Here is a 25,966-nt window from a genome sequence, read left to right as displayed (position 1 = left end):
TTTGTCCCTGGCTCTAGTACAGGCAGCTAGTTCCCTAGAGACTTAGACCAGCGGTTCCCAGCAGACCTGGGAGTGGCTGGGTCTCCCTCACCCCTACCCCCAGCCCCAGATATCCAAGCTCCTATAGCATTCATAGAGGGAATTTCATGGCACAGGTGTCCTCAGGACTTCCTGTGGGTGGAGTTCTTTTCTGGCCTTCATCTTCTGGAGGGAGAGGATATCTCCTGCTGCCTTTTTCTTCACTCCCCCACATTCCATAGACACTCTGTCCAGGTTGTCAGTGAGTCTGAAGGAGATACCCAGAAAGAGGCCCTTGTCTTTGGAAAGAGGGTCTTTGGGTCCCCTCAATCGAAAATAAACACAATGGAATATGGCAGTGGCAGCACAGAACTTCAATCACACCATTCATGAAGCAGAGGCAGTTGGGTCTCTGTGAGTTTGAGGCCAGCCTGGTCTACAGAGTGTGTTCCAGGATAGCCAGGGCTACACAGAGAGACCCTGTCTTGGGAGAAGTGCAGAATAAAGAAAAGCAAAAAGAAGGAAAAAACATTCTCATGTCGACCTCTGTATCCTGCATGGGAAAGCATGCCTGTGTGTATGTGTATAAGGGTGCATGTGTGTGTGCATGAGTGTGTGTATGATGGTTTTTTTGTATATGCTCGGCCCAGGGATTGGCACTATTAAAAGGTGTGGTACTTTTGGAGTAAGTGTGGCCTTGTACAAGTAGGCATGTCACTGTGGGTGTGGGCTTTGAAACCCTCATCCTAGCTGCCTGGAAGTCAGTATTCTGCTAGCAGCTTTCAGATGAAGATGTAGAACTCTCAGTTCCTCCTGCGCCATGCCTGCCTGGATGATGCCATGTTCCCTCCTTGGTGATAATGGACTGAACCTTTGAACTTGTAAGCCAGCCCCAATGAAATGCTGTCCTTTGTAAGAGTTGCCATGGCTGGTCATGGTATCTGTTCACAGCAGCAAAACTCTAACTAATATAATGTGTAGCACACATACACACACACACACACACACACACACACACACACAGACAGGAAAAGGGAGTTCAGTGTCTGATTTGAGGAAGTGCTCTGAACAAAGCAGGACCAGAGTCTGAAGTTAGATGAGAATTGATGCTAATCCTAGAGGCCTTTTCCAAGAGAAAGCACATACACCCAAGGACTGACCCTGTCTGAAACAGACAGCAAGAAGGGCAGAGGGGTGGAGGATCTGCAGGTGCAGAAACACTGGGCCTGAAACAGACTTACCAGGGTCCAAAGGGGCGAAAAACACAGTAGTGATGTCCCCAAAGTGTAAGTCTTAACAGAAGGTCAGAAATGCCATTCGGAATGTTGGGGAGAGTGACCATGGAGTCTGGGAAATCTGCCCCCAAGGAGTGGTGGGATGTTTGTGTCTGAACAGGCTGCAGGGTGTGAGTAGGAGCTTCCTGGGTGACTGGAGTGGGTGTGACCTTGAACAGCCTAGCTTAGTGAGGAGAGTCACCCACATTGCTCCCTTCCTGTTACAGTAGCAGTTTTTATTAAGAAAAAAGTACTTGGGGATTTCCTGTTCTTTTCTTCACCTTCTCTGGATCCCCAACTCTTGTGGGGCCTCTTGGGCTTGGGAAAGAGCAGAGGGAGAGAGGTCTGGCAGTGCAGGGTGGGGCTTTCCGTGCAGCCTTGCCAGCTGCCCCTCTTTCTCCTTTTACATTGCACTTTTACCTAGTTGCTCAAGTTTTATGCATATGGATTAATTTGTGTGTGGTGGGCAAGTGATCCAGCTCATGTAGGTCAGAGGACACAGCCTCTGGGATTCAGTTCTCTCCTCCTACCACGTGAGTTCTCAGGCTTAAACTCAAGTCATCAGGCTTGGTGCCTGGTGCCTTTTCCCAGGGAGTTATTTAGATGGCTCTGATGCCTTTTTTTATTATTATTTTAAAAAACAAACAAAAAAAACAGACCCCCCCCTCCAAAAAAAGTCATTGATGCTCTGGGGAGTTGGGAGTTTGAGCTCTTGTCATATGGCTTGGGAGTCAGGAAGGTTTTGCAGTGACTAGTGCCTTGACATGGGACTGTGGCTCAGATGGCAGGCTGAGGTTGCATGCTGGTACCCAGAAATACCATATCCTCCCTCCCATAGATCTCACTGGTTAGCTGTGTGTTGTCCCACTCAGAAGAGGTGGGTACATCTCTCACTGTAGCCTTCGACCTCCCTGGCTGGGGTCAGGATGGCTTCTCCAGAGAGGTCCAGAGTAGCCCTCCAACCTATGTCTGTGGACCTGAGGAGGACTGTGGGATGGGAACACATTATCTCTCACTCATGATATCCCTGAGTAAAGTGATCGATCACTGGATGCCATAGGATGCTAATTGCTGTGAATAGGATCCCAGTGTAGTGGCATCAGCTCCAGAGTCCTTGGTACTGCACAGCACTGTACAAGAAATAGGATGACATTCATATATAATATGAGAGTTTTCTACAACCACATTGAAAGAGAAAAGAAAAACGGGGTGAACAATGTCCACAGTCTGTTGGATTTAACGCTTTTTATATCAAGCGGGCCCAATAACTGTGTATTTTACACTAAGGACTTACTTAGTTTGGAATAGTGGTTCTCAAACTTCTAATGCTGTGACCCTTTAATACAGTTCCTCATGTCATGGTCACCCCAACCAAGAAATTGTTTTTATTGCTACTTCATAACTGTAATTTTTGTTATCGTTACAAATCATAATATAGATATGTGCTTTCTGAGAGTTTTAGGCAACACCTATGAAGAGTCCTGCAATCCCCAAGGGATTGGGACCCACCCATTGAGAAGCACTCGTTTAGACCTACTATGCTTTCTTGCCTAGTTTAGAAATTGAAAGGGGTGTCTGCAGAAAGCTAGGGAATCTGACAGTCTGGGCCCTCATTTGTCCGTTCAGCCTCAGTGCAGCTTGTGTGGCTCCAGGTGCATCTCCTGTAGCTGATGGCCATTCTGAAGTGGCTACACTGAAGTGGAGGCTAAGGTTGTTTGAGTGTCAACTACAGCAGGATGGAGCAGGACAAGGGGGAGGACGAGGAAGAGGACGAGGAACAATATTCTGCCGGTCACCCTAAGGAAGAGCACAGTTGAGGCTGATTTCCCCCTGCCACCTTCTGTTCCACCTGACATGGAACAAGCTCTCCATCAGCCAAGCCCAGATGGTCTGTTGAAGTTCAAATTCACAGAGGATGCACCCAGTCTCTCCTGAGTCCAGGACTTCATAGGGATTTGGTACCCACGTCTCCCACCACCTTCCCTCCAGGGTCTATGTCTAGCAGTCCTTGAGGTTTGGCAGTCTGACTGATGAGATTGCTGCGTGGTGGGATGAACTGTACTATGCATGTTCCTAGCCAGCACTGAGCTGTGGTTAATGGGACATTGGAGCTCCCAAGGGCCTTTCCCAGCGACAGCACAACTGTGCTGTTAGCAAAGCTTTTTACTCGCAGTACCAAGCTCCGTTAAATATTTTCACAGAGCTCACCAGCTACTTGTTTGGTCTTTCTTTAATTTACAATTCAGTGTGTTAAGGACAATAAGAGCATAACAGACCCTGGGAGAATGGGTAGGGGCTGTTAGCTCCCTCCCCCAATTCCCATTACAGTGAAGTCACATGTCCTTGATGCTCCAAGGCTGTTGTCTGTCAGATCTAAGCCCTGCTAGAATCTGAAGTGAGAGGTGGCCATGTGAAACCAAGAGACCCTCATTCCTCCCTCCTAAAAGGATGAAAGTAGGGTTGTCTGATCAATGAAGCCTGGGTTTGTCTGATGGCGGGAGCTAGGTAGGTATTTTTCTTCAGTTGAGTAGGCACAGTGATTTTTCTCTCCCTGCATAAGCATTCTTTTTTTGCCAGGTGTTTTCCCAGACAGCTAAACATCACTAAGGCTGGCTCGGTTGCTTAATGAATGACAGAGGGGTAACGGGGTGTGTACCACTGAGCCCGTCACACATCTTTGCTGCTGTCTCAGTGCCTCCAGGAGAGGTAAAATGAGTTCTCTCATATTAAATGTTTTATCCAGGTCTCTGTTAGGCATCTACGGGCGAGCCCCAGGAAGCATCTGTGAGGGCGCCAACATTTGTGGGCTCCACTTAGCAGGTTCATGAATGTGAGCATTAAGAGATCATGGCTTTGACAGCCACTTTATTGGCCAGGATCTTCTTTGGGTACCACCTAAATGCATCTTGGAAACTCATTGCCTCTCAGGATGGTAGCTGGGAAGGGGGCCAGGATAGATCCAAACCCAAAGGACAGAGCCCAGCTTCTAACCTAGGTCTTTTCTTTCTCAATGGGACTCTTTCTGCTAACTCCTAGTGTAGGACCCCCGATATAGGGACCCCCCACTCTATCCAGGGATAGGGTGCACCCACGAACATGCAAGAATCTTGTTGCAATACACATGAGGCTTTATTGGCAGAGCTCTGGGCCGACAAATACCTCACACAGAAGGCAGGGGAGTCGACTCCGAGTCTCCAGAGCTAGGGGTTTTTATGAAAGAAAAAGGGATAGGGGTGGGAGGAATTTCAACAAAGGTATGGGATTGGCTCATTCAAACATTAACAGTAAGATTACATGTCAGCCAAAGGGCATCAGGACCTTGTTCCTGTGGGCTGGGGGCTTATCTTTGTTCACATAGCAACCAGTTGATGTATGACTTTACTCTGGCACCAAGGGGCAGTAGACAGAGGGGAGGTTCTGGCCAGATGGTGTCTACTCAGACAAGATAGCCTTGCCTGCATCCTTGCATTCTTTTTCATCTTTAGAAGAGCCCTGCCCTGGCATCTGGGCTCCTAGACAACTCTTTTACATGAATCCAGCAGTCCGGCGGCTTCCTGATCATGCTCTCAAGGGAGTGCGGAGCCACCACAGTGATATTTTGGCCCATGGTTAATTTATCAGCATCCTTTACCATCACCACTGTAGCTGCTATCGCATGCAGGCAAGAAGTCCATCCGCTAGCCACAGGGTCCAGTTTCTTTGATAGATAAGCGACAGGACGCTTCCAGGGTCCCAGAGTCTGAGTGAGGACCCCTCGGGCTATTCCGTTCCCCTCCTCGATGTATAGGGTGAACGGCTTATTTAAATCTGGCATTGTTAGGGCCTGGGCCTGAAGCAAAGCCTTTTTCAGAGTTTCAAAAGCCGATTGATGGTCTTGGGTCCAAGTAAATTCCCCTTTTTCTTTAGTTAGGGGGTACAAAGGGGCTGCTAGGGTGGCAAATCCTGGTACCAACAGTCTGCAGAATCCTGCTGTTCCCAGGAACTCTCTTACCTGACAGGGAGTGGTTGGAGTTGGAATCTGCATCACTGTTTGTTTTCTGGCATCAGTCAGCCATCGTTGTCCATCTTTCAGGATGTATCCCAGATAGGTCACCTGGGTCCAGCATAACTGCGCCTTCTTAGCTGAGGCTCGATATCCCAACTCACCTAACTCAACCAGGAGATTCCGAGTTCCCAGTTCGCACTCTTTGTGTGTCCCTACAGCTAGCAAAAGGTCTTCAATATATTGCACCAGAGTCACTTGTGGATTATTAACTCAAAAAGAGGCCAAGTCCTGGTGTAAGGCTTCATCAAACAGGGTGGGCGAATTTTTGAACCCTTGAGGCAGCCTCGTCCAGGTGAGCTGTCCTGTCCTTCCACTCTCTGGATCTCTCCACTCAAAGGTGAATAGTGGTTGGCTATTGGAATGCAATCTTAGACAGAAGAAAGCATCTTTAAGATCTAAAACAGTGTACCACTTTCGCTCAGGCGACAATGTGCTAAGCAGGCTATAAGGGTTGGGCACCGTGGGGTGGATGTCTTGTACTCATTTGTTTACTTCTCTAAGGTCTTGGACTGGGCGGTAGTCGTTTGTTCCTGGCTTCTTTACTGGGAGCAGAGGGGTATTCCAAGGGGATTTGCAGGGAACTAGGATTCCCTGCTGAAGTAATCTGGTGATAGGAGGACGTATACCCTCTCGTGCTTCTTTGCTCATAGGGTACTGCCGAACACCAATGGGAGTGGCTCCCGACTTGAGCTCGATCACAACCGGGGTAACTTGTCTTGCCACACCCATTCCTCCAGTCTGGGCCCATGCCTGAGGAAATTGATCAATCCAGTCCTGTAGCCCCTCAGGGGGGTTTGACTCATTTTGATAAATCCAGTATTCTTCTCCCAATTGCAGAGACAGTGCTAAAGTCTGAGGCTGTTCTATTCTCCACGATACTATCGGCCCAGGAAGGGCAAAGGTTATTTGTGCCTTTAATTTTGTTAATAAGTCTCTTCCTAGCAGGGGCATAGGGCACTCTGGAATGAACAGGAATGAGTGAGTCACCTAATTCCGTCCTAGGTCTACTGTCCTGGTCATAGTCCATGGGTATGACTTTTGTCCTGTGGCCCCAATTACAAAGGTTCTCTCATTTTTTCTTAATTTGCCTAACGGGGTCTGAAGAATTGAAAATTCTGCATCTGTATCAACCAGAAAATTTATAGGGTTCCCCTCCACTTCTAGGGTTACCCTAGGCTCGTCTTCACCTAGTCTTCACCTTCTCCAAGAGACAATACTTGTGTCTCTTGCTTCTTTTTAGGACACTTGCTGGCCCAGTGGCCTTTCTCCTTGCAGTATGCACACTGATCTTTTTCTAGGCGTGGTCGGTCTCTTCTGGGTCTCCATGGCCCCTGCTGTTTTTCATCTCTCAGATCCCCTGTCTGTATAGTCCTACCCCTTTATCTACCACTGTGGCCAGAATTCAAGTCAGAGCCTTCTCCTGCCTCCTTTCTCTATTATCTTCGTCTTTTCTCCTCTCTTTCTTTTCTCTTTCTAACTTTTCCTCCTCTGTTTCTCTCTTGTAATACACCTTTTCAGCCTCTCTAACCACATCCCTTATAGTATAATCTTGCAATCTTTCAATTCGCTGCAGGTTCCTTCTAATATCAGGAGCTGATTGCCCTATGTAGGCCATAATCACTGAAGCCCACTGTCCCTCTGACATAGTATCAAATGGGGTATACCTCCTATAAGCCTCCATGAGTCTCTCTAAAAAAACTGAAGGGGGCTCAGTTGGCCCCTGGATAACTTCTTTTACCTTAGGCAAATTAGTGGGTCTACGAGCGGCCCCTCTGAGACCCGCAACTAGTGCCCATCGTAATTGGACAGCCGTTCCCTACCTTGTGCTGTGTTATAATCCCACTGAGGACGAGTCAAAGGAAATCCTTCGTCTATCTCGACTGGTGTCTGGACTGGCCGACCGGCCCCATCTCGGATGTTCTTCCATGCCTCGAGGAGAATTCTTTCTCTCTCCTAGGTGGTGAACAGGGTTTGTAGGAGCTGTTGGCAACCATCCCAGGTGGGCTGGTGTGAGTACATCAGAGACTCTATCAACCCTTTAAGCCCTGTAGGATTTTCTGAGAAAGGGGGGTGGTTTACTTTCCACTCATAGAAATCAGAGGAAGAAAAAGGCCAGTATTGCAGAAGCTGTAGATCGTTCTGGCTGGCAGGGGGAGCTCCAACAGCCCTAAGGGGAAGTGCCATCTTAGAAACGACTGGCCTGTCACTGGGGGCTCCCCGCTGGCTTCTTGTTCCTGCTGAGGGACCTCCCTCCCCGATCCCTAGAACCAAAGTTGGAGCCATGGAGCTGAGGGTTGGGGTACAGGTTGGAGAACCGGGAGATAAGGTGGTGGTAGAGAGTCGGGCCATTCAGGGGGCCACTCTATTTCTGGGTAGATTTTAGTAATGGCTGCTGGCTGCAGCGGAGTAGATTTTTTGCTGGCTTCTCCAGGGAGTAGTTTCGATTTCCCCTTCTCAGCATTTTCTCGGACTATCAAAACCTTGGGACCTGGACGTAGGGGTGGGAGAAATGGACAAACCCACGCTGGGGGAAATCACGCTAAATCTTCCCACACTGTGATGTATGGTTGCTGGACTGGGTGCGATCCTGGTCCTTCCTGAAAAACAACGGCCTTTACGGCCCTAATGGTGGGGAGATCAAACGTTCCTTCGAGAGGCCAACCCACCCCAAAAGTGTGCCATTCCGAGGTACAGTAAGCGTGCCAAGGTTTCTTCTTAACTATTACTGATAGATTTTGTCCTCTTGCCCTAATGTCCGTCCAATGGTCCTTAGTCAAAGATATTGGGGTTGAGACAGTCTGTCCCATGACAAAAACCAGAAACAGAGACAAAATGAAGACAGAGACAAGGGATACCAGAACGTCCAAGCATACTCATCCCTGCCTGGACCCATACAACAAGCGAAACGCTACCTCTGACGGGCTGGGATTCAGCGTCCACTCCTGCTCTGGCAGAAAGAGCACCTGATCTCCCTGGCTCTGCCAGAGGACAGCTGGGTCGTCCCGGCTGTCTCTGACCCTGAGCACTTCCTCCAGGGTCACCCTTGGAACGTCTTCCCAGGGTTGCAGCTTGTGGACTCAAGACATCTCCTTCCACAGCCACTGGACCCACACGGACCTCCGTGGCAGCTGCCAGAATACTAAAACTTGAAAACCGAGACACAGATTCAGCGGCACCGCACTCAGACACACCAAACTCACACAGACGCACCTCCAAGGGGTATTCTTGGGGTTCTTTGTGCTCCCAAATCCCAGACAAGCCCCCAGATGTAGGAACCCCCCCATATGGGGACCTCCACTCTAATCCAGGGATAGTGTGCACCCACGAACACGCAAGAATCCTTCTTGTTGCAATACATACGAGGCTTTATTGGCAGAGCTCTGGGCCGACACATAACTCAAACAGGAGGCAGGGAAGTCGACTCCGAGTCTCCAGAACTAGGGGTTTTTATGAAAGAAAAAGGGATAGGGGTGTGAGGAATTTCAACAAAGGTATGGGATTGGCTCATTCAAACATTAACAGTAAGATTACATGTCAGCCAAAGGGCATCAGGACCTTCTTCCTGTGGGCTGGGGGCTTATCTTTGTTCACATAGCAACCAGTTGATGTATGACTTTACTCTGGCACCAAGGGGCAGTAGACAGAGGGGAGGTTCTGGCCAGATAGTATCGACTCAGACAAGATATCCTTGCCTGCGTCCTTGCATTCCTTTTCATCTTTACAGGAGAGCCCTGCCCTGGCATCTGGGCTCCTAGAAAACTCTTTTACATGAATCACAAGTTACAAAATCTCATTTTCCTTCACTAGCTGAGCCATGTGAGACAGCTTACCACTCACTGGAGGCTTTGTCATCTTCCAAAATCCCCTCTGGGCCTTCAGTTTTGACTCTAAATTCCATCTTTTTGGCTAGAGCACCTAGTTCTCCTGCCTAGGAATGTGCATTTGTAGCACTGGGCACTTGAAAGTAGGGACCACAATCCAGCATGACTCAAGCATCTATACTTCAAGAACCCAAGAGACTGGAAAACACTGGAAAAAGGTCCTGACTGCCTGCTCAAGTATGGGTTTCTCTGGTGATGCACTCTCCCAGGTGATGGGGTGTATCTGTCAAGAAAGAGGCTAAGGTGGAGGTGGGGGGCTTTCTGCTGCTGGGAGCCTGCTTTCTTGTCCTTTTTGGAGAGTTATTTGGCTAGCTTGCTCTATGACTGTTGGTCCTCTGTCTGAAGCATCTGTACTGAATCCTTGTCCCCTTTGGATGGGAATAGGGGTCACTGTCACTGACTGCAGTGGCTGAGAGTTCCTGTGGCTCAGGGCTAGCTGCTGGATATTGAAGAGTCTAAGCAGCTCTTAGCATTGTAAAGGTGTGTTTTCCCATCTGGGTGTATTGGATCATTGCAGGGCGGGAGGACTATGCTCCACGGAGTCCCTCCAGGACTGAGGCTTCTTTACATAGAGCCCTTCTTTACTAGAGTTTCGTAAAAGGGTCAATCTTACCCTCTCTTCCTCCTTATCTCATACTGCTTATGCCATTGGTCTCAGGTGCTTAAGATCACCAGACACATTCCCATTGTCACAACCCTTTATTTGAATGACATTGCATGCAGGAGCATGTCTTCAAGCCATTGCTCCTCAGAACAAGGTCCTGAGGATCAAACTCTTCCTTTTCCCTTTTCTACATCCCATGGACCCTCAACAGCTCAGAGGTAGCCCTGAAACATGGATTGAAGGCTCCCGGGTGGTCTCCATCCTCCTGATGCTTATGCCTTGTTCTTTGCATCCAAAGAGGGTCACTTGGGATCTGCTTGAATGTGAGTTATGTCAAAGTTCTTGCTGCCTCCAAATTAGTATTAGTACATCGTGGGAACAAGACCATCTGTGTGTGTGTGTGTGTGTGTGTGTGTGTGTGTGTGTGTGTGTACTATAACCACAACAACAAGAATGTCCAAAACCAATGCAAAGCATGAATTCTAATTAGCAGCCTGATACCATGGAGGAGGCAAAGGCTGGGCAGAGGCACAGCCCTGTGTTCTGGAGCTCCCACCTCTGAAATATTTGGTAAGGAGCAGATCTTCAAGCCATTGGGAAGGGAATGAGAAATAAGGGAAACTAAACCTCTCCTCCAACACCTCCAAGGCTGTGTGCACTGCAGCCTCCTCCCGGCAGATATCTGCACAGCAGGTACCAGGAGTTTGGCATTCTAGTAGCATCTGTTAGATGATAAATCACAGACACAGCAGTGATGTGTGTTCAATATGGTGAGTGGATGCTGCATGCATGAGCTGGAAACCAAGGGTCTATGGCAAGGCTGTGGGGTGCAGGGCTGTTGATCATGAAGAGGAGCCACAAGTACAGGGCTAGGTATGGGGGGCAATGCAGCTGTTTCCACATTGCCCTCTCTGGGACTATCATACTAACACAATCCCATACCCGGTTATCCTGGAGTCAGGTCCTGGCTCACTTAGGAGAGGTTCTGCAGCTCTCTGATGATCAGTTCTCTGGATAGCAAGATGTATCTGATGGTGACATTTCTAAGTGAACTCCAGGCCAGTGACACAGTGTAAGTTTCCCTGTGTGAATGGTTCAGTGGTGAGGAACTTGGAGCTACATGGATTCACCGGGTCTAGGTCTTTTCTCTCCAATACTAGTATTTGAGCAGGGGACCCCACACCTCCCATCTTCGTCCAACCTGGCTTCTCTACCTTTTACCTGCTACCACACCAAACTCTTCCCTCTTTCCTGGGGTTTCCTGCTCATCTTGTTCACAGTTTTGTCTCCTGCCTGAGGGCCTCCTGAGGGCCTGCCTCTGACAGTAACATCCTAGTAGCCACCTCCTGAGCTCAGCTCATTGTCCCTTCCTCTAGGTACTCCAGTTCCCTTCTCCCTCCCATGCCCTCCTTTTCGCTCTCCCTCATTTATTCCTTCCTTCCCTCCTTCTTTCCTTCCTTCCTCCTCCTGTCCTTCCTCCCTTCCTTCTCCATCAATATTCCTGGATTTCCCCAGACATCTCTTTTTGCACCTCTTGTCCTGCTCACTAAGGGATTCTTTGGACCAAACATCACTAGGTATGCAACCCTCCCACTGTTGGCTGCCCTATTCTTACCTACACCTCCATGTTCCCAGGGTGGCTTCAACTTTATATGTGTTTTGTTAATTGAGTTTCCAAAATGAATCACCTACAATAAAACTAGGGCATTTCTATCACTTCCCAAAGAGTCATGATATGGTGTTACTCTATTTTGGGGTGTGGATTAGAGCCCTGGGTAGTGGACTCCATAGAGAGCAGCTCATCTGTATGCTCATCCTAGGCCTGTGGTGACCTCTCAGCCACCAGCAGTCACATTTGTCCTCTTAGGGCAGAGTCTCTGTGGCTGGAGAAGTTGATATTGTGTGCTCCTGTTCAGAGCTGAATGTAGTTAGCTTCTGGGGTTACTTCCAGCTAGCACTGGCCACCCTGTCATGCTCAATGTCCAGTGAGCAAGGGAGAGGTTGGCTGACTCGTGGTAGAAGCAAGGCTGTGAGATGGGAAGTGCATGTAGCAAGAAAAGAGAGTATCTGGTAGTATGCCATCACCAGGGGACTCAAAAGAGCCTGCAGCCCTTTATGCAGGTCCTCCAGGACCCTAGTTCTGCGTTTCAGTTGTTTTTTGTTTTCGAGACAGGGTCCTCTCTCTGTAATCCAGGCTGGCATGGAGCTCAAAGTTATCTGGCTGCCTCTGCTTTCTTATTGCTGGGATTAGAGCTGTGTACCAGTGCCAAGTCTCTGTCTCTATTTCTTGTTCCTGAAGCCCCTCCCAGACAGGCCTTAGCTTATAGTGTTCTATCAACTCAGAAGTTCTTAGACATGCCACCAGTCAAGAGTAAGAGGCTGGGCGACTATGATTTGGGAATTCTTCTTCTTTGAGTAGAAAATGAAATCTAAGGGGACTGAGATCCTGGAGAGAGGGCTCTTGCTGTTCTTGTACAGGACCCCAGTTCAGTCCAGTTCCCTACACCCACATGGTGGCTTAAAATTTCTGTACTCCAGTTCCAGGGATCCGGCATACTACTCAGGCCTCTGCTAGCAGACAGGCAACCTCAGAATGTATTATATAACAAGAAAAACATTTGTAACATACTACATAAATAAATATTCTTAAAGCTTTGAAAGAGAAAAAAGGAAAAGAACACATGTACACATTTTGACATCTTAAAACTGCAAATGACGTTTAATCACAGCACTAGGGAGGCAGAGTCAGGTTGATTTCTGAGTTTGAGACTAGTCTGGTCTACAAAGTGAGTTTCAGGAGAGCCAGGGCTATACAGAGAAACCCTGTCTCAAAAAACAAAACAACAACAACAACAACAAAAACAAAACAAAAAAACCTGCAAAAGAGCCAGGCTTTCTGGCTCACACCTATGACTGCTAGACAGGGGAGGCAGGAAGGTAAGGGTGCAGGTTGTCCTCAGCTACATAGTAAGTTTGAAGTCAGGGTGAGCTACTGTGGGGAGCAGATGTGGCAGCAGTCCCAAGATGGCGCCCGGGACTGCAGCCAAGTCTTATGACTTTTTCCTGACTTCCTCATACACCTGAAAATAAGCCATGACCATCGTGAGAACTGCGCAGGTGCACCATGATGCAAGATCGGACCATATGACGAGTGATGATTCTGGCCAATGGACTGCTGTTACATGGACTGGGCTGATGGGGCATGGATGAGGCGTTATATAAGGGATTGCGATTCAGGGCGGAGAGATACACAAGAGACTATTCCTGGAGAGAGATTCGTGCATGCATGTTGAAAGGTTCCTGAATAAACTGCTTTGAGAAGAACTTAGTGTCATCACTTTTTTCTGCTGGTTGGAATCAGAGGCGACAAATGGTGGCCCGTGTGGGGACGTTCAGAACTCATCCCAGTCAGGGCAGCTAGCTGGTAAGGTTCCCGGGTAAGTGGGACAATTTAAGTTCTTGGATTGAAAGTATAAGGTTCCCGGTTTTGGGACAAGTTGCACCAAGCACCATGGGGAATTCAACCTCAGGTCAAACAGTTAGCCAAGCTGTTAAGGACTTGCTGAAAGTGAAAGGAATCGGGCTGAAAAAGGAGACCCTGGAGAACTTTTTAAAAGTAGTGGATCAGGTTGCTCCTTGGTTCTCCGTATCAGGACTTCTTACAGGGCTCAGGTGGGAGAAGTTAGGGAAGGACTTGAAGTTTGCAGAAGAACAGGGAGTTCTTGCTAAAGGGGTGCTGCCAGTGTGGAAGCTAATACGGGATTGTATCGAGGATAAGGAAAGATGTGGAGCAGAACTCCAAAAGGGCAATGAGGCACTGAGTCAGGTGAGAGAGGTGTGATCCCAAAAGTCAGAGGCAGAAGGAAGTTCTAGTGATGGGGATATGTCTGAGGACAATCTGGAAAGTATAGCCTACAGTCTAAAGAAAGTAAAAATGAAGGTAGAACCTTCAGGGCCAGGGCCGCCGTGGCAGCCTTCATAAGCCCCTGACAGAGGATCCGGGCGTAGTCTACATTCAGAAACCTGGAGGGAACTGGGAGCCCAGTGATTTCCTGTATTTCAGGATGCACAGGGAGGTCATTATCATGAGCTGCTTGATTGGAAGATTGTTCAAAGTATAGAGGAAGGGGTTTGTACTTACGGTGTCAGTGCTGCTTTTGTAAGAGCACAATTAGAGAACCTGCACTGCTACTGCATGACTCCAAGCAATTGGCAGAATCTGGCTCGAGCCTACTTGACACCAGGCCAATATTTAGACTGGAAGGCATTTTTCATTGAGTTTCCCAAGCAAGCAGCAATAAATGCTGGCAACGGCCAGCCAGCCTGGGATCAAGACATGCTGCTGGGACAAGGGGGATTTGTAGCAGCTCAAACTCATTATCCCATCCAAGTGTATGTCTTGACTGGTTGTTGGAAGGGCCCTAACCCAGTGTTGTTTTGGGAGAGAGGGTCTGTTTGTGTGTTTCCCCAGGATCACCGACAACTGCTGTGGATCCCAGAGCAGCTGACCAGAGCAATTCAGGGCAAGCAGAGCGATGAGGACGTGGATATTCCTTTGGCTGGGAATGCTCCCGCTAGTGAAAACTGAAGAGCTACATTGGGGAATTATGTCTGTGTTCCTGAAAACCATGCCATTGACGCATTTGGCACAAGTGTTTCCTCAATTCTTTACATCTAATGCTTCACTACAATTGCCTTTTTTATCATGGGATGGAGAGATAGCTCCAGTGCGGGAATCTATGCTGCTTCAGATAAGGGGATTGTTGTGTTTTCAGATGATTCAAAATATTTCACAGATGAGTGATTGTGTTCAGCTGTATCTACTAAAGTTAATGCTACCTGGATTCGAGGGGTGTGGCCTGCCAGTATATCCAAGGGCAATAGCACTATACCCTCCTAACCTAGATGGACCCTTTTTTGTAGGAGTGTTCGTGATTCCCTTCCACCTTGGACCAGCTGTCAATCTAGAAAAGTACCTTGGGCAGTGAAGAATTATTTTTCGTTTTCCCCTTATATAGGTACAGTCCATAATAGTTCCTTTTCAGGGTATAATTGGACATATCAAAATCCAGCTCAAGTAGGAGCTAGTAATCCTTTTAATGTATGGTTGTTAGGTGGGGTGAATGGTAGTTGCACTGATCTTTCCCCCTTAAGCATGGAGGCGGGAGGGGCCTGGGGCAATGCGAGTTTTTATTGGAATGGTTCTAATGTGTTTAAAACTTCTGTATTTCAATTTGCTGGAGGGAGGAATGCTTCATTTCAGTCTATGCCTGTTTGTATGTGGCCTCCTTTTGTTTTTATTGTTTATAATGGTAGTTATGAGAATAATGTTGTTAATTGTAGTAGTGATATTTGTTATGATAGTATGTGCTAGAATGCATCTGAATATCATTTAGCTGTTGTGACTAGAATGCCTCGCTTTGTACCTTGGCCTGTTCAGGCTCCTTCTGCTATGACTTTGTTTGGACCAAGAGGGATTTTTGGCATTGCTGCAGCCATTGTCACTGCTGTAGCAATCTCTGCTACTGCAGCCACCGGTGTGGCCACATCCCTTACAAACTGCCGCGGCTGTGAATTTAACCGTTGGTGTTGCAGAAGCTTTGGATTGCTGACCACTGTCTTCCGCTTGGAAGAGTGAGCCGGAATTGATGGACTTGCCCTGTGTCTGATATTAATAAGCATCCTGGCCTTCTGATGCACCTGCCGCAAGCAGAGTCGTCAGCGCAGAGCCCAAGCCTTGATGATACAGGCTTTTGCGGCAGTGAAAACTGGACAATCTCCTCATGTGTGGCTTGACATGCTAGAGAAGTAGTCAATGACGGGTAAGACTCCCTGGGCGTGTCACCAACCTAAGACAGGGATCAAACCAATGCTGTTTGTCTCCCGATGATGGGTAAGGGGCATTGCCACAGGGTGCAACCTAAGACAGCCATTCTCTCTGCCAATAAGTACAGAAGGGGGAGATGTGAGGAATGGGTGTGGCAGCAGTCCCAAGATGGCACCCGGGACTGCAGCCAAGTCTTATGACTTGTTCCTGACTTCCTCATACACCTGAAAATAAGCCACGACCATCATGAGAACTGCTCAGGTGCACCATGATGCAAGATCAGACCATATGACGAGTGATGATTCTGGCCAATGGACTGCTGTTATGTGGACTGGGCTGATGGGGCGTGGTTGAGAGGTTATATAAGGGATTGCAATTGGGGGTGGAGAGATACACAAGAGACTGTTCCTGGAGAGAGATTCATGAATGCATGTTGAAAGGTTCCTGAATAAACTGCTTTGAGAAGAACATAGTGTCTTCGCTCCTTTCTAGCTACATTAGACCCTATCTCAGAAAACAAACAAATAAAATTACAAAGGAAAACATGACAAAAGGTCCTACAAGGTACCTGTCCATTCAGACAATTTCCCACTTCAATCAACTTTACCCTTCTAGTAAGTTCTTCCACAGGAGGCCTCCACTCACAAACCCATCGGACTTGTTCTCAGAGATGGCATCAATCACCACATGCCCTTGTGCATAATCTTCCATTTGTAGATCTCTGTCTCTCTCTGTCTCTATTTCTCTCTCTCTCCCCCCCGTGTGTATGTTTGTGTGTGTGTGTGTGTGTGTGTTTGTGTGTATGTCTTTGAGAGAAAGACAGTGTTTCTCTGTGTAGTCGTGGCTATCCTAGAACTTGCTCTGTAGCCCAGGGTAGCCTTCTTTGAACTCTTATCTGTTTTCACTGTCACTGAATGCTGGGGTTAAAGGCATGCACCACTATTGGCCTTCCTGTTCTCTTTCTTTTAATATAACTTTTTTAGACAGGGTCTCATGTAGCTCAAGGTGGCCTGGAACTTTCTATATAGTCATAGATGACCTTGAACTCCTGATAATCCTGCCTCTACCCTCCCGTTCTGGAATTACAGATGTGTGGCACCTGGCTACCTGAGTTGATGATTATTTCTGATCAAGATACTGTGGACATTTGAGTTGGTTGGTTGTACAGGGGAGGACATGTTTAGATAAGTAAATGTGTGCTTTGAAAGGCAATATCAAGCTGCCATATGTCTGTGTTGGACAAGGAACTTTAAATATCTCCTACTCCTGTAGATAAGTAATTAAAATATGTACATAGAACGCAAAAATCCTGGGAAAGAGGTGAAGAAGATGGGCGATAGCAGGTAATAATGAGTGCATGTCTCATCTTCCTTAATAGGACCTAGCACGTAGTGCTTAGAATTCATAAGCCTCTGAGCAGTTCAGAGTGGTTTCCTTTGGGACTTGGGTAGAGGAGACTCACCCACACTAGTTCTTCTACACATTTCAAAAATAAGTGAGCTATGCAGGTGTGTTACTGTGAAAGAAAGAAATTAAAATTGAGGTAGGGAAGTGAATGAGTACTAATGGCCAGTGGCCAATCACTGCAGGATCTCACACTTGGGCCTTGTGGGAGACTGCAGTGGGGTGTGCTGGACAATGAAGCACAGTCCTGAATTTACATGGGGGCTGTTTCAGCTGTTAACATTCAATCGACATTCACCAACAGATTGCTGCCAATTCTAGATCTCCCTGGCAGAACAATATCTCATAGGCATATTAAAGAGTGTGGACTCCCATAAGGTCCCCAGCTGTCTCTTGTAGGGTTAAAAACAACATGGCATGTGCTGGTAACTTCTCCCAGTATTGTATGGAGGGGGACAAGGAGGTCTTGGGGGATCTAGAAACCCCCTGTCATCATGCTTCAAAGCTTTTATACCTGGGTCCCCATGAAACCCTACTTACCCAGATTAACCCAGAAATCTGGGTAAGAATGGGGTTTTTAAATGTCATTTATAAAATTAGGGTTGCTGACAAAAAAAAAAGTTGAACTTTGAAGGGCCAAAACCATGTTCCTGTTCTCCAGTATCATCCCCCAGTCCACTCAGGATGGGCGTCAACCTAGTTCTAAATTTACCCTAGCTGTGTTAGGTAGGAATGTGAACCACTAACATCCACCTACACAGGCAAGATTTATTTACTATGCAGCATCAGCAAATGTATCTGTGAAAAGGAAAGAAACACACACACCAAGTCCCCCATGAGAAAAGGAACTAGCTGTTCAAAGCGAATAGTCAGGATTGGTTCCATGAGACCCCTTTGCCCCAAGCTGATGAGCTGAGGGATTTGTCTCAATCCTGACTCTTGTTTAACCCCTACAGGACATTTAACAAAGCTTCATTCCACTGATTTAGGCTTGCCTCTCCCTGTCCCCTTATACCACGATTCTGCATGCATGCTCCAAGTAGACTTTATTTAGCCATAAAAAAGATATTCTTTCTGTCTTTCCCAGAGTGTTCTGGGTTTTGCCATGTTATATAGAACCATTTTGTACCTCCTGAGGACAGCCATCCTGGAAATGCTAAAAGTCAGAGCTTGCACTATCATGGTCTTGAGATCTTCTGGCCCAGAAGATCTCAACCTGTGTTATCATAACCCCTTTGAGGATCGAATGCCCCTTTTCCAGGGAGTCACCTAAGACCCTCCTGCATATCAGATAGTTACATTATGATTCTTAACCATAGCAAACCTACAGTTATGAAGTAGCAAGGAAAATGACTTTATAGCTGGGGGTTCACCACGACATGAGGAACTGTTTTAAGGGGTTGCAGCTTTAGGAAGGCTGAGAACCACTGCTGTAATGGATGGCACTGGACATACAGAGGATATTGCTTAGCCAGCATGGTGGTAGGGTGTGATTGGAAGCCAGACGTGGGGTTTCAGGTATCCACAGCTCACCTTGTGTCTTGGCCGTTCAGGTTTAGTGTCCACTACCAGCTGCCATGGGCAAGCAGAACAGCAAGCTGGGTCCTGAGGTGCTGCAAGAACTGGGGAAACACAGGGAGTTCACCGACCATGAGCTTCAGGAGTGGTACAAGGGCTTCCTCAATGACTGTCCCACTGGCCACCTGACTGTGGACAATTTCAAGATCTAAGCCAACTTCTTCCCCTACAGAGACACCTCCAAGTTCACTGAACATGTCTTCCACACCTTTGACAACAACCGCGACAGCACTATCAACTCCCGAGTGTTCATTATTGCTCTGAGCCTGACCTCTTGGGGCAAGCTGGAACAGAAGCTCAAGTGGGCCTTCAGCATGTCTGACCTAGACAGCAATGCCTACATCAGCTGCAGTGAAATGCTGGAGATAGTACAGGTACCTGCACTTGACAGGGCCTGGCGCATGGGGAGTGCAGGGATCCAGACCCCTATCCCCAACCCCATACACCAGGTCATTCCTCTACCCACTTGCTACCTGGTGTACTAAAGGACTGCCTGTCTTTGCAGAGAGTAACGATAAAAGCCAAGCATCTATCGATTGCTTGCTGGACATCAGGCCCCAGCTGAGCTCATCCATCAGGTTTATTCACACAATTCTATAAAACGGGTCTTTTTTTTTTTTTTATCCTCTAATGAGATCTGAGGCTCAGATAGGTGATTAAGAATTCTCAAAGCAAGAAGTGGGAAAATGGCTCAGTGTTGAAGAACACTTGATACCCAGCATGAGGATCTGAGTTCTGATCCCAACACCCACGGAAAAGCCAGGAGTGGCTGAGCTGCCCGAAAACCCTAGAACAAGGGGAAGAGTGAGTCCCAGAAGCTTGCTGAGCAGGCAGCCTAGCTACAATGGTAAGCCCCGGCCGGGTTCAGTGATAGAGAAAAGGGAATCTTGTGAACACTTGTATTCCTGTTTGGCCTTTGCACACACATGTATAGCATACACATGTATAGCATACACACACATTAGCTGTCTGTAGGGCTTCCTATAGAAATCAGAATGACACAGTAAAGGATGAGTCAGCAGTCAGTTCTTCACAGGAGCGGTGCTTATGTGCACCCTGCATCCTTCCTGCTCCATGCTCTAAACCATCTCTGTATTTGGTCCAGTGGGCTGACTCTGTGGGTAAAGGTGCTTGCTACGAAGCCTGGCAGCCTGGCTTCAATCCCTAAGACCCACATGGTAGGAAAAGAGAACCAGCTTCCACAAGTTGTCCTCTGAATTCCACGTGAGATCATCTCCCCCAAATAAATAATTACATGCATCCATAAAATAAGTAAAGTAGTTATTTACAGTGCCTAATACAATGGCTATAGATGTTAATAATAATTTGTATTATTTGGGAAATAACAAGAAACTGTGTACCTCCAGTTTCGTTTTCTAGACTATTTCCCACCTGTAGTTTGTTTAATCTGCAGATTCAGGACCCACGGGTGGGCAGGGATCAATGTATTTCCCCTTTGACCTTCCCTCCAGGATTTCCCAGCTCCCTACCAAAGATCTTCCTTTCAGACAGATTCTTTGCCCCACAACCTCCCCTCTACTCCAAACCAAGGAGCCCTCCATTCTTCCACACCCCAGCTGTATCCTGTGCTCTTGAATGTCACTTAAACTTTCCTGACTCCCTTTTCCCAGCACCATGTCTGTGAGACTTGTTGTGATGAGAGAAGGGTCCTGACTCTGCCCTGTTATTGCTCCTTGGTTAGCTGAGCGAGGACCGTAACCCACCCTCCATCCTCCACAGCACACTCACAGATGCCCCTTTGCAGGCCATCTACAAGATGGTGTCCTCTGTGATGAAGATGCCCGAGGATGAGTCCATGCCCAAGAAGCGAACAGACAAGATCTTCAGGCAGATGGACACAAACAATGAAGGTAGGAAACATGGTAGGAGTGAGCAGGTGGGGTGGGAAGAGGGGATTGGGAGAGGGGGTAGGGGTGGGGAGAGGGGAGTAGGTGAGCCTGTGAAACTGTTGATGGCACAGAGGTGTTTGGGATATACCCTCTTCCCTATGCAGGCCTGCCCTTTTCCAGACCACTTGATTCAGCTCTGATTGAGGGAGGGAGACTAGAATTCAGTGTCAGGTATACCTAGCCTGCATCCTGCACCCTTCCTAGGACTCTATAACCATGGGCATGTTAGTAGACCCTCTGAGCTGTAGGCTTCATCTGTGTTGTCTGAGTTAGGGTTTCCATTGCTGTGATGAGACACTATGACCACAAGCAACTTGGGGAGGAAAGGGTTTATTCACTCACAGTTTCCATATAACTGTTCATCATCAAAAGCAGTGAGGGCAGGACTCAAACAGGGCAGCAACCTGAAGGAAGGAGCTGATACAGAGACCATGAAAAGGTTGCTACTTACTGGCTTTCTCCCCATGGCTTGCTCAGCCTGCTTTGTTATAGAACTCAGAATCACTAGCCCAGGGTTGTACCACCTACCATGGGGTGGGCCCTCCTCCATCAATTACTATTTAAGAAAATACCTTCTGGACAGGCATGGTGGCACATGTCTTTATTCGGAGCTCATAGGAGACAGGAGGCTCTCTGTGAGCTCAAGCCTAACCTGGTCTAAAAGGTGAGTTCTATGACAGCCAGGGCTGTTACACAGAGAAACCCTGTTTTAATAAACAAAACAAAAGAGGGGAAAGGAGGGAGAGAGGGAGGGAGGTACACACACACACACACACACACACACACACACACACACACACAGAGAGAGAGAGAGAGAGAGAGAGAGAGAGAGAGAGAGAGAGAGTGTAGAGAATGCCCTACTAGTTTTCCTGCAGACATTTTATACAGACATTTTCCCAATTGAGGCTCCCTCTTTCCTGATAACTATAACTTGTATCAAGCTGACATAAAATTAGCTAGCACACATGGTGACAGAAACAGTGGTCTTACTACTTCCACAATTATATATGCGGAGGGGAGGAAGGTCATTCTGGTGGCTGAGAGGTGAGACACTGAATCAAGGGGCTTTGAGTCTTGAGATTCTGAACCAGGCCATCATCCTGGGATGTGAGGCACCACGGATTCTCATGGGGCTCATCAAACATAGAAGCCACTGAGCCTCAGCATACCTAGGACTCTGAGGTTCTACCACACATGCAAAAAGGCAGGTCTCAGGAGGAGGTGAGGTGGTGAGAGGTCCTGCTGTGCCTTGGCTGAGTTTCTCACAGGACCTCAGCAAGGGTGAGGTAGCTGCATGGTGAGTTAATTCTGCCAGTCTGTAGCTTTGTAGAGCTAAGACTGGTTGGGTTTTGTTCCAACAGGAAATGCAGCATTAAGGCATGAAAAGCTCCCGGGGTCGCACTGAGATTGAATGTAAGCTAATGCATAGAAAATAGCAGTGAACAGCCTCCAGTGCTCTGTGCAGGTGAGCTGAGGACTGGGCTTAGCGGGACTCAAGGCTCCCATGGAACTGTAGACAGCAAAAGCTTTCCAGACATCAGGGAAATGCGTTCAAAACACGTCCGCACACAAAGCAATGCAGCCTCTTGCCTGGTGCTGCCTTTCAGCCATTTTCTAAAGTGTTCTTTACTCTCTTGTGTACTCTGATACGGAGGCTTGTGTTCCAACAGACCAAACTGAGGATGCCCACTTCCCAGGACTGTCTTTCTTCTCTGTGAAATGGGGATAAGCCCACTTGCGTGGGTATGAGTCTAAAGTAGCACTATGTTGGTGGTACACTTAACATGGAGGGCCATTGTTTCTGATTGTCAAAGCCAGGAACTTCAACAGTTTCAGAATGGAGACTGTGTCCCCACTGTGCACTTGTCCAATTGTATGTGTCTCACGATGGAGGCCATTGAGCACATACTCTGCCCTGTAACCCAGGGGCCACTTGCTAGCTCTCAAGAGAGGAGAAGTCTGGGCTGTCAGAGAAACTGGTACAGAATAGGACCAGAATAGGACAGCAAAGGTGGATAGCTCTCAACACCTGAAGCTGACATGATTCTACACTAGGGGGCGCTGTGATAGTTTTAACTGTCAACTTGACTCAGTTTAGAATCACCTCAGAATTCTTTTTTTTTATTATTTTAATTTTTATTTTATTTTAGATTTAGCATTTATTTTCTACATGAGCGTTTACCTGAATGTATGGTTGTGTGATATGTTAGAGGCCAGAAAAGTGCACTGGGTCACCCTGGAACTGGAGTTACAAATGATTGGGAACCGCCCTATGGATGCTGGGAACTTTATCCAGGACCCTCTGAAAAAGCAGCAACTGCTCTTACCTGCTGAGCTATCTCACCAGCCATAAAGGAGAGTCTTTTTTTGCTTTTTGGTTTGTTTTTTAGAGACAAGGATTCTCCGTGTAACCCTGGCTGTCCTAGAACTTGCTGTTTAGAGCATGTTGGCTTCAAACTCAGAGATCCACCAGTCTGCCTCCTGAGTACTGGGATTAAAGATGTGTGCCACCACTGCTCAGCTCAGAAGAATCTTAATGAAGAATTATCAAACTCAGTGGTTCTCAACCTATGGGTTCCAACCCCTTTGGGGGATCAAATGAACTTTTCCCAGAGGTGGCATAAGACCAACAGAAAACACAGATATTCATATTCAGATTCATAACAATAGTGTAATTACGGTTATGAAGTAGCAGTGAAAATAATCTTATGGTTGAGGGTCACTACAAAACAAGGAACTGCATTAAAGGGTCACAGCATTAGGAAGGCTGAGAACCATCCATCTAGATCATGGCAGTCTATGAGCATGCCTGTTGGGGGTTGTGTTGTTGGTTAATTGATGTGGGAAATCCCATTACTATACTCTAGACAGGGGGCCTGAACAGTGTAATAAAGGGAAGAGAAGAGCATCAGAAAAAAGTGCAGAGTATCATTATGAGCCAGGTGCTCATACATCTATTCTCCCTGCCCTGTGAGGTTTTAAAGCCTTGACTTCCTGAAGTGATGAATTGTAACCTAGAAGTAAACCAAAGAAAACTTCCTCCCTTAAGTTGCTTTTAGTTAGGGGATTTTTATCACAGTAACAGAAATGTAATTTGACCTGCAGCCACAATTTATCCTTTCTCCCCAGCTGCCCCAGATCGTGGTGGCTCTCCAGGCCTCTAGGTGGGGCTATCAGCTTACATCAAGCCACAGAGTTCATTACCAAACCTAACCTCATGACTAATGCTTAATCCCCATGACCTACACCTTGAAAGGAGAACCAGCTCTTACAAGTTGTCTTCTGACCACTTGTGTGCCTCAAAATGGCATGTGTCCCCATATGTGTGTGTGTGTGTGTGTGTGTGTGTGTGTGTGTGTGTGTGTGTGTGTGTGTGAGAGAGAGAGAGAGAGAGAGAGAGAGAGAGAGAGAGAGAGAGAGAGAGAGAGAGAGAAGACTGGACATTGTCCATTTTCCAGAGGGTTCCAGACTTTAACCAGAGCACTGGCTAATCCTAAGTCTCCCTCTTCCATTCCTCAGGCAAAATGTCCCTGGAAGAAGTCAACAAAGGTGCCAAGAGCAACCCATCCATTGTCCGGTTGTTGCAGTGTGATCCCAGCAGTGCTAGCCAGTTCTGAGGGGAATGGGCTTTTACACAGTTGTGAAAACACAGGCTTGACCTGCCATCTTCAGCTTTGCTTGTAAAAGTGGATTCCTCCATGATTTCTCCTGCTCTCTCGGGACCTGGGTCCAGACAGCATATCACACTCACCTGGTCTGGCTGGATGCAGCTCCCTCCTCTGTCTGATCCAATAGATGTCCCTCCCCATCCAGTCCAGGCTGGTTCCTTCCAAGGTTTCAAGTGTTCTCAGCTGTAGGGCTCCTACCCTGCCCACAGAGGGCCTGGAGGCCCTTAAGGACACCAGACAGAACATTTCAGACCAGATGATTTATTCTATGATCCCAGCTGACTTTGTGAGGATGAAGAAGATGGACAGTAAATAGGCAAGCCCTTCCTGTGCATGGCTCCACCTCCCTTGTTCATTTTCTCCAACCAAAGCTGCTTGCATGTATATACCGTGGTATCCTTACTTTTAATATATAAGTTTTGTATAAAGTGAGAAGTTTCAGCCCCTGTATTTAAAGCCTCTGACTGCTTTTAAAGCATGGTCCCCTGTGGCTTGTGAGTCTCCCCACCCCCAAGTCTGGCTGTGCTTTGGTATTTATGTATTCATTTGCCTAATTACACAGGAGATACATGCATGCCCAAGGCTGTGGACATCTGCCCTCCGTCCTGCAAACACAGGTGTTCCTGTGCTCCGTCCTTCCTTTCCATTGACCTGGCATATTAAAATGATCAAATAAACCAAGGTCTATGAGTTTCCTATGTTGCCTCAAGCACCCTGTTCATGGTTCACTCTGCAGTGAGTGTTGGGATGAAGGAGATAAGTGGTAGACATGGGGAAAGTCCTTGGATGTCTGGAACAGCCGAGAATTTAGTCAGAGAGGAGTCCATGCCAGCCTTTCCCCACTCAGTGGGCTCCACACACACAGCAAGGACATTGGCCCTCCTGCTTAAAGCCACAGATCCTGTAGACTGAGGCCCAGACCATCTGAAGATGTCCAGGAAACACCCACTGAGCATCTGTCCTGGGTAAGTACTGGAGACTCTGAGATTGGCCAGACATTGTCTTTGCTCCCACCTCACCTCAAGGAGAAAAGTGCTGTTGGATAGAAGGTGTCTTAGATATTGGACACAAGCAGTCCCTCAGGGCCAAACAGGGCATGTGCCTTGGCTAATGTCACTCACCAATCTTGCAAGCCGTCCAGTGGCTCACATCGACAGGTTACACCTGAGTGGCAGGCTGGCACTTAAAGAAAGGGAAACTAGGAGGACGGGAGAGAAATGAAGCCAACACGATGTTCTGATCAAGGTTCAAATGTTTAATGGCACTTATAAAGGGGTGGGGAGGCCCATTCCCACCAATTGATCTTTGGAACCGGCTGCAGGTGATGATGTGCAGGATAGGGCATAGTCTCTGGAATAGCTCTGGGGCCTCTCAGCAGGTAGCAGTATCTTGAAGAGGAACAGAGATAGTGGCTGAACAATTGAGTGATCTAGGGAGAAAGGCTCCACCCTAGGTAATCTCCTTAGTGGCAGCAAGGTCAAGGTCTGGCTCAGCCAGCTTCAGGCTGAGCGAAGGTTACACAGCAAGTTCAGGATCACTTATTAAAATAATGGGGAATAAGAGGATGGATGGATTTGTGTGCCCAGTTATGAAGACCTCTCTCTCTCTCTCTCTCTCTCTCTCTCTCTCTCTCTCTCTCTCTCTCTCCCTCTCTCTCTCTCTCTCTGCCACCATGTGATTGCTGGGATTGGAACTCAGGACCTTAGGTAGACCAGTCAGTGCTCTTAATAACTGTGCCATCTCTCCAGCCTTGGGAG

The 25,966-nt window shown here is 47.6% G+C and overlaps 1 pseudogene; it reads left to right on the top strand.

Annotated features, from left to right (window-relative positions):
• Gm9291 (predicted pseudogene 9291) lies at positions 18,606–24,886 on the top strand (annotated as a pseudogene).

This window comes from Mus musculus, chromosome 12 (assembly GCF_000001635.26).
Source record: "Mus musculus strain C57BL/6J chromosome 12, GRCm38.p6 C57BL/6J".
In the NCBI taxonomy this organism is placed as follows: domain Eukaryota; kingdom Metazoa; phylum Chordata; class Mammalia; order Rodentia; family Muridae; genus Mus; species Mus musculus.
This window is presented reverse-complemented; position numbering and strand designations above follow the sequence as displayed.